Source organism: Colobus angolensis, unplaced genomic scaffold (genome assembly GCF_000951035.1).
Source record: "Colobus angolensis palliatus isolate OR3802 unplaced genomic scaffold, Cang.pa_1.0 Scaffold6, whole genome shotgun sequence".
Classification (NCBI taxonomy): domain Eukaryota; kingdom Metazoa; phylum Chordata; class Mammalia; order Primates; family Cercopithecidae; genus Colobus; species Colobus angolensis.
The window spans coordinates 22,629,093-22,637,993 of NW_012119598.1; positions in this window are offsets into that span (position 1 = coordinate 22,629,093).

The following is an 8,901-nucleotide window of genomic DNA, read 5'->3' on the forward strand; positions in this document are numbered from 1 at the left end:
AAAAAAAAAAAAAAAGAACTCTGATTCTCTGTTTAAATGTTTCATCTTTTCATTTACTTTTTCCACAATTTCTTCTATGAAAAAACAATTATAATGAAGTCCATGTCTGCAAACTTTAATATCTGGATGATCTGGAACCTGGAAGCAAGTTATGGCCTGCTTCTATTTTCTAGTTTTTCTCTTCATGTATATTTACCTGCTTCTTTGCATATCACATAATATTGTAGGATGAACCTTGTATATAAAATTACTACACATATTGCAATTGTTACTCTCTCCACCCAGAGAGAATTTTTGTCTGTTAGTAGTTTTGTCTGTTAAGTGGATAAGGTGAAGGACTGATCATTTCAAGCCAACCAGGAATGGCATTAGTTTGGGGCTGGCTTGCACCTTTAGTTAAATGCAGCTTATATGTGTTTTCAACTATCTTAGGGCCAGACCTTCTTATGTTTGTTGCAGATTCCTCCCTCCATGGAACTTTGTCTCCTAAGTACCAAGAGACTTCTGGAGATTTTATTCGGCCATTCTTGCCCAGCCTGTTCTGGGGCATGGCCTACCTGTAGTTCATTGATTGGGAGACTGGTAAGTCTCTCTCTATTTCCTCCACCTTGAAAGTTCTGTCCTTCAGAGGTATAGGGCTTAGCTCTTTATTTTCTCTTCACCCAGGTTCAAAATCTGGCAAATCTTTTGAAAGGGAGATATTTTGTTTTTCCTGTTTTGTATTTTCTTGCCTTGAGCATGACTCAGCCTCCAGTTGATTTCTCTCTTTGAGTCTTTGATTTGAGTCTTCGTGGCTCAGCCTATCAGTCTGCTATACTGCCCTAGCATTCAATGAGTAATCTGTGAGGAAAAGAGCTATTCATTTGATGATCTTGTAGATTCCAATTTGTCCATGCTGAATCAGATGGCAATAAGAAAATTCTCTTTTTTCCCTTTAGTACAGTTGCTTGCTCTGTCTATGAAAGCCTGTGTCCAGACTCAGAAAATGTCCCAGGCAAGACAATGGCCAGCAATCTCGGTTCATATAACAAAGACATTTCTCTTTCTAGAATTTATTTCTTACAGTCTTATATGCATCTATATATCTTTGATGTCTTTAATGTAATTTGTCTTTTTTCTAGTTGTAATTGCCGTCTGTTATTACCACATTGTACTTAAAAGCAGAAGTATTCATATCTAATGACTTTTTGGAATCTTTAAAAAAGAACAATATCTATAGTTTTCATTTTTGGTTATGTCCTTTCCTGATTTTGTTATTAGGGTGATACTGGATTCATAAAATGAATTAGGGAGGATTCCTTCTTTCTCTATCTTGTGAAATAGTATCAACAGGATTGGTACCAATTCTTCTTTGAATGTCTGGTAGACTTCAGCTGTGAATCCATCTGGTTCTGGACTTTTTTTGGTTGGTAATTTTTTTTATTTCCATTGCAGTCTCACTGCTTATTGGACTGATCAGGGTATCTAATTCTTCCTGATTTAGGCTAGGAGGGTTGTATCTTTCCAAGAATTTATCCATCTCCTCTAGGTTTTCTAGTTTATGTGAGTAAAGGTGTTCATAGTAGCCTTGAATGATCTTTTGTATCTCTGTAGTGTCAGTTGTAATATCTCCCACTTCATTTCTTTTTTTTTTTTTTTTTTTTTGAGACGAATCTCACTCTGTTGCCCAGTCTGGAGTACAGTGGTACAATCTCAGCTCACTCCAACCTCTGCCTCCCAGGTTCAAGCAATTCTCTGGCCTCAGCCTCCCGAGTAGCTGGGATTACAGGCACATGCCACCATGACTGGATAATTTTTGTATTTTTAGTAGAGATGGGGTTTCACCACATTGGCCAGGCTGGTCTCGAACTCCTGACCTCAGGTGATCCTCCTGCCTTGGCCTCCCAAAGCTCTGGCATGAGCCACCGCACCTGGCCCCATTTAATTTCCAATTGAGTTTATTTGGATTTTCTCTCTTCTTTTTGGCTAATCTTGCTAATGGCATATCCATTTAATTATCTTTTCAAAGAACCAGCTTTTTGTTTCATTTATCTTTTGCGTTTTTTGTTTGTTTGCTTGTTTGTTTGTTTCATTTCATTTGGTTTTGCTCTGATTTTGGTTATTTCCTTTCTTCTGTTAGGTTTGGGTTTGGTTTGTTCTTGTTTCTCTAGTTCCTTGAGGTGTGACCTTAGATTATCTGTCTATGCTCTTCCAGACTTTTTGATGTAGCATTTAGGATTATGAACTTTCTTCTTGGCACCGCGTTTGCTGTAATCTCAGAGGTTTTAATAGATTGTGTTACTATTGTCATTCAGTTAGAAGAATTTTTTAATTTCCTTCTTGATTTCATTTTTGACCCAGTGATCACTCAGCAGCAGGTTACTTAATTTCCATGTATTTGCATGGTTTTGAAGGTTCCTTGTTGGAGTTGATTTCTAGTTTTATTCCACTGTGGTCTGAGAGAGTGCTTGATACTTCAATTTTCTTAAATTTACTGAGGCTTGTTTTGTGGCCTATCATATGATCTGTCTTGGAGAAAGTCCCATGCACTGATGAATAGAATGAATATTCTGCTGTTGTTGGGTAGAATATTCTGTAAATATCTGTTAAGTCCATTTGTTTCAGGGTATAGTTTAAATTCAGTGTTTCCTTGTTGACATTCTGTCTTGATGACCTGTCTAGTGCTGTCAGTGGAGTACTGAAGTTTCCCACTATTATTGTGTTACTTTCTATCTCATTTCTTAGGCCTACTACCAATTATTTTATAATCTAGGAGCTCATGTTAGGTGCATATATATTTAGAATTGTGATATTTTCTTCTTGGACAAGACCTTTTATCACTATATAATGTCCCTCATCGTCTTTTTAAACTGCTGTTGCTTTCAAATTTGTTTTGGCCCAGTGCAGTGGCTCATGCCTGTAATCCCAACACTTTAGGAGGCTGACATGGGTGAATCACCTGAGGTCAGGAATTCAAGACCAGCCTGGCCAACATGGGGAAACCCTGTCTCTACTAAAAATACAAAAATTAGCTGGGCGTGGTGGCAGATGCCTGTAATCCCAGCTACTGGGGAGGCTGAGGCAGGAGAATCACTTGAACTTGGGAGGCGGAGGTTGAGGTGAGCTGAGTTCACACCATTGAACTCCAGCCTGGGACACAGGAGTGAAACTCTGTCTCAAAAAATAATAGTAAATAAAAAAATAAAGTTTGTTTTATCTGATAGAAGAATAGGTACTCCACCGCTGGGCGCGGTGGCTCATGCCTGTAATCCCAGCACTTTGGGAGGCCAAGGCAGGTGAATCATCTGAGGTCAGGAGTTCAAGAGCCAACCTGGCCAACATGGTGAAACCCTGTCTCTACTAAAAATACAAAAATTGGTCGGGTGTGGTGGCAGGTGCCTTAATCCCAGCTACTCAGGAGGCTAAGGCAGGAGAATGGCTTGAACACAGGAGGCAGAGGTTGCAGTGAGCCAAGATCATGCCACTGCACTCCAGCCTGGGCAACAGAGTGAGACTCCATCTCAAAAAAAAAAAAAAAAAAAAAAAAAAAAAAACAGGTACTCCTGCTCGCTTTTGGTGTCCATTTGCATGGAATGTCTTTTTCAATGGGTTTATTCAATTTTAGCTAACTCCTATATCCACTATGGGCATTGATGAAAATATTGACTGAATTTTTAATAAAGATCTAGAGTCATTAAGAAAAAGTTACCTTCTTGCATGAACTTATATTTTGGCATCTATCAAATGGCATTATAATTAATCCTCTGACCTCTATTACTGCATAACAAACTACCCAAAGCGTAGTGATTTAAAGCAACTTACTAGTTCTCATAATTCTGTGGGCTGTCAATCTGAGTGATTCTTCTGTTGTACCCATCTGGAATCACTCCTGTGGCTGCAGTCATCTGACAACTCAACCAAAACTGGAGAGTCCAAGATGGCCTCAGTCACATGCCTGGGATGCTGGCCTTGGAAAGGTACCTTGGCTTTCCCTATGGAGCCTTCAATCCTCCAGTAAGATAGACTGCTGAAGGTAGTTCACAACATGATATTTTCATGGTCTCACTGGAGTAGGTTCACAACATGATGGTTTCAGTGGACAAACCCCAGTACATGGGCACTTGTGAAGTCTGTTGGTCTCATGCTTGCTAATGTCCCATTTCCTAAAGCAACTCAGTGACCAAATCCAGAATCAGAGAGAAACAGGTCCACATAAAGGCACATGTAATAGAAGGATGATTTATTATAAGAATCTACCACATCCACTATAAATTTAAGAACTCAGAATACAAGTAGCATCCTCATTATTTAGCATTTGCCTGCCACCCATAGTGCATAAATCATGCCTAGGCAGTAGTACTCCCTAGGGAGAATTTTTAAATTTTTGGACAACATTTTGGGTGTTCTAGTGAAATACAGCCCTATCATGCATATCTGAAGTGTATATTGTCTTATTATAAATTACCTACTGTGTATTTCTCCTTTGGTATTATAGTTTGAACATTATAGTTTCTTTTTTAATTTTGTGCATAGTAAGTTATATAATCCACAGAGTTTATTTCAGGAGAGTAAAGTTATATTACAAAATATTTGTTACAATAAGGCAGTGGTTTGGGTCTGATATTTTGAAATTAATGAGTTAAGTTTGAGTGTTTAAGTACTAGCCTTCAGTTATTTTTGAATCGTGATAGCCAGATAAAGTGTCACTAAATTATTTTTTTAACTTGGAATGTGGGACAGGAAGGATGGGAGTTTCATGCCTCAGGAAGCAGTGAAAAATCACAAAACCTCTGTACTGCCAGACTCAACACTTCTCCAGATCCCCAAGCTCTCTCTATCACCCTTCTTTCACGGCAAATTTGCATATGCATTATTGTTAGAATTTTGAACTTATTTTACAACCATACAAACAGAATTCTTTTCTAGCTTGCTGACTAAGTAAACAGATGGTGCAGTTCCCGAGACCAGCAGCTGGAGGGGACCCAGGCTGCGCTCCGCACACAGTAGGAGCACCATAAACGTTGATTGACTGAGTTCACTGAGGCGGTTGACGCCAAGCCATCCACTCTCTTATCTTTCTCCAGGCCCACACCCCTGGCCCGAGAGGCGGTAGCTGGGAGCAGATGGCGAGTCCCGGTTGCCAGGTGTACTGCACTCCAGGCGCGGTCTGGGGCATCAGGTTCTACGGTCCCTACCCCACCCCACCCCTCCCATCTCTAGGAGTTCCCCCAACGCTGTCTGCGCCAAGTGTGATGTCTGACTACGGCGGGAGCACGGGAGGAGAAGGGCTGGCAGAAAGGAGATCTGTTGCCTGGCGAGGGGGCCCGCACGTCCTATACTCGCTGCCCACCACGCACTCGTCCCTCTCCTCCTGACCCGCGTCACTTGGCAGCCAACGCGGTCTCCGTGCCTTCCCAGTTCCCCTCATTGCAATCAAGCGCCTTTCTTCCTCCTCCTCCCCCTCTTTCTGTTATCTGACATTTTGCTCTGCTTCCCTCTGCCCACTCCCCAGCGGGTTTCCCTCCCTGGCAGACGCGCGCGACCCAGCCCGCCCTCGCACAACCTCCAATAGCAGGTCAACTGGCTTGTAACGCTGGCTTAGGGTTGCTCTTGTTGAAGTGTTTTTCCAAAAGCGAAATCACCCGCTTTCCCCTACGGGCTAAAACTGTAATTGCTACAACGGGCAGTTGGGTTGTGGGTGGGAAGCCCGTGGGGCGTGCCCCACCTAGACCGCCTGCTGGGGCCACTGGGGTGGTTTTGCCGCCCCCACCCCCCACTCCCGCCACCCCGGGTAGAGTAGGCAGCTCCACCCGGACGCTTGCGCCAGGGCCTGACTGTCGCAGCTGCCAGCGGAAAGGCAGAGACCAGCTGATCCAAGGAGGACAAAGCCAGCCGAGACCTTCCGCAGAGCCTGGCTTCCTAGTAACTGCGCCCAGGGCGCAGCCTCTCCCTGTTAACTACCTGCCATATGTTCCCTTCTCTCAGACCCGAAACCGCCTCCCACAGCTGCTGAGGACCGAATCTGGAGCGTCGGGCGCGCCCCTTGACAAGGGCGCCTGGCACCCTGGGGCGCCTCCGTGGCCCTCGCAGACTCAGAGAGCCCCCGCCGTCCAGTCTTTCCTGCACGACCGAGGGATCGAGGGAAGGCGCCAATTCACGCCTGCCCCTCCGTGATCCGCGGAGTATGGACGCTTGAGGACTGGGGTGCAACCAATTGTCTACTTCCCTCAGCTCTCAGCCCTTTTCCTCTCCCCGCGCGCCGTGCACGCGCAGCCTGCTCTGCCCTCCTGAAAGAGACCAGGCAGCCGCGCTCTTAATTGGGCCTCAGCCTGCGGGGTCCAGGGAGGGGATGAAGTGGATGGTTGCCCAAACGGTGTACGAAGGTCGTGTGCCTGCCGAAGAGTGGGTCCCACACGCACAGCGCGCACCGTACCATCCAAGCAAGGCTCACAGAGCATTTAGTCGTCCAGAGCAAAGGATGCTGGGCACCCAAGAGAGCAGGGGCCAAGTGGCTGTCAGTTCTGGTCATTGATGGAACTGGATAGCATCTCCAAGGGCCAGGGGATGGGGCTAGGAGGACGGAGGAGCCAAGCACCCAGGAAACGACCCACCCCCCCCTCGACTATCCGCGATCGGTTGCAAATTCAAAGGACTGGGAGCCCGCGAGGGTGCGGGAGGTGTCCTCGCTTGGGTTGCGTGCGCGCGCGCGCGCGCGCGCGTGTGTGTGTGTGTGTGTGTGTGTGTGCGCGCGCGTGTCTTCAGCTCCTTCCCCGGTCGTAAAACCTGAACGGAAGACGGGTGTTAAAATGCTGCTGACAGGATCGCCTGAAACATGTTTACAGTAGGAAGGACTTTCCTCCAGAAAGCAGTCTGAGTCGATTCCAATTTATGTCCTCCCTCTAACTGTAAGCGAAAGGAGAGGCTCGGCCGCCGCGGCGGAGCGAGGCTGAGCACCATTAATCCTCCGCGAGCTTAAGCCAGGGAGAGCGCCATGCCTGCGAGACCGAGTCGCTGCTCTCCGAAAGGCGTTCTGCCTGAAGGAAACCTCTTTTTCTTTTTCTTTTTTTGAGTAGGGGGTGGCCTTTGCACTGGCGTCCTTAAGTAAGGCGCGCCGTTTCTCTGCAGCCGCTCTCCGAAGCCGGAGAAACTGCATTCACTTTAGCAAGAAGACAGGGAAACGGAAATGATAATCCCCCCGAGTTGGGTTACCTGATCCAGACAGGAGGCTGGTCTAGGCTTCCCCGGTCACCAGGAGCTCCTGACAAGTGAGCAGGAGGCAGCGGGTGCTTGCCCTAAACTTTAATTTATGAAAAAAAAATCACAATTCATCGACATATCCTATTACTCGTTGAGCATTTAAGCCTCTAACTTAAGAAGGTACAGTGGTAGGGAGTGGTAGGGGTTCGGGAGAGGAGGAAGGGGGAGAAGAAAGAAAACTGTCCCCACGATTTCCCACCTCGCCTCGCGGGCGCAGGGAGGCTCAGCGATGCCACCTGGCGGCTGTTTCTCCCCAGATTGGGAGCCGGCTGGCTGCAGACAGGCTGTTCCCGGGTGCCATGCTTCTGCCTCTGGAAGTGAAGCAGAAGCCTGTGTTCATGCTTGCAATCTACGTGGCTCTGCAAACATTCGTCTTCTGCTTGTTTTAATGAGAAAATCGAGAGGAAAGGAATAATGAGTTGGCACTGGCATGAACAGCTTAAGCTGTGTGCTAGTCACTGGTTATGACAGGAAAATACTAAAATTGTTAGAAATGCAGGTTTCTTAACTCTTAGCTTATTCTAGCGGTAAACATAAATCCTAGGTTTCATTTACCCCAGAATCCTATTTTGATATTTTGCAAATATGAGTTATTTCCATATATTATTTTTTCAATGCACGCACCACCACCCCCTCACCCCCATTCCGTGCTGAGTCCAGTTACAATGCAATGTCAGCAACCCAAAAGGATGAAGTGCAAGTTATGCTTGTGTATTTGACTGAGAAGTAAATCAGTCTCCTATGGAGGCTTCTTTTCCATAAAGTGTGGAACCAAAAATAATGGCACCTTTCAGTTGACAAAGGCCAATGCATCAGATTTCCCAGGGCTTCTTCCTTGTCAGGTAAAGTAACAACTATACAGTTTTTCCTCCTCTTTATTTTATTTGAACTGAATACTTGTCAGGTCTGACTAGCTCCTACAGTCATAGTTTCTGTAACCAAGGCAAGGCAAAATCTTGCAAATCAGTGCAAATCCAGATTTGTTAAACGAATTTCCATTCAGGTCCCTCCCTCCATGCCAAAGGAATATATTAAGCAGTGGAATAGAATCTTATGTCATCTGTGCCCCATAATTGTATGGATGTGAGATTTTCTGTTGTGTAGATGTGTGAGAGCAGAAGAAATGCATTAGCAGATATTACACTTACATCTCAAATGGAATTCCATCATTTAAGGGAATAAAATACCTAATTCAAAATTTGAAATGTCTAACATTATTGCTAATAAAGACAGTTTATTATTCTAAACCAGGACTTTTTTTTTCTGCAAAATTATCTTGGCTTTCTCTTCATAGAGCTAAAAGAGTAGCATTAAGAATTACTTCATGTACTGCAAAGCCAGCAGAGGGAACACTGAGTACTGATTTAGTAGGGGCCACCAAATATCTGGTATTTTGGGAACAAAATGTCAGTAATGGAGAACTGATTACAGAGCATATGAAGTTAGGGAATTAGAAGGGAGAAATCTTTTCTCATTATTTGGTATTGAGAGGTCCAATACATTCCAGTGTGCACACACTTACTTGGTCATAAAGGGGACTTTAATAAAAGGGCATTTGTCATATGTTTTCTTTTTTTTTTTTTTTTTTTTTTTAGACGGAGTCTGGCTCTGTCGCCCAGGCTGGAGTGCAGTGGCCGGATCTCAGCTCACTGCAAGCTCCGCCTC